This window comes from Poromitra crassiceps (assembly GCF_964638095.1).
Source record: "Poromitra crassiceps genome assembly, chromosome: 19".
In the NCBI taxonomy this organism is placed as follows: domain Eukaryota; kingdom Metazoa; phylum Chordata; class Actinopteri; order Beryciformes; family Melamphaidae; genus Poromitra; species Poromitra crassiceps.
In genome coordinates, this window is record NC_139646.1 from 23,523,356 (window position 1) to 23,523,928 (window position 573).

Consider the following 573-nt stretch of genomic DNA (forward strand, 5'->3'; position numbering starts at 1 on the left):
GCATAACCCAGGAGTGGATGTACTGTAGCTGAGGAGACAGATCAGTACATAATGTATGATGATGACGATATTAGTCTAAGTGGAGGAGAGGCAAAGATGTGCTGTGTCAGCTGTCAAATGTTGCTTGGGAAGCTGCATTAGCAGGAAATGAGCTCAGCCTATCAGAGCGCTCTCGAAGAGAGGATTCAAAAACTCTCATTTCCTTTCCCTGAAGGCTGTCAACCGATGGACACACGTTGGCCATAATAGCCGTGTCTCGCTGTCGAGGCTCGACTGAAGGGTTCATGTGTAAACGTCATAATATTCATTTATATTAGATCATGACTTTTCCTTCCACTTTACATCTTCATCTGCCAGCAAAGCAAACGTCTGACTCCCAACTCCCATTTCCCCCAGGAACCACAACATTGTCTCCTTCTAAACTTCTAAACCCAGACATATGAGCCACTTGCCCCCTCTGCTGAATCTTCGAAGGAACTGCACCAAAGTAAGAAACAGGCATTTTGAGAGGTGAACGCTAATATAACACTAGATGATAATGAACTGAATAAATGTTAAAATATCAAAGAGTGA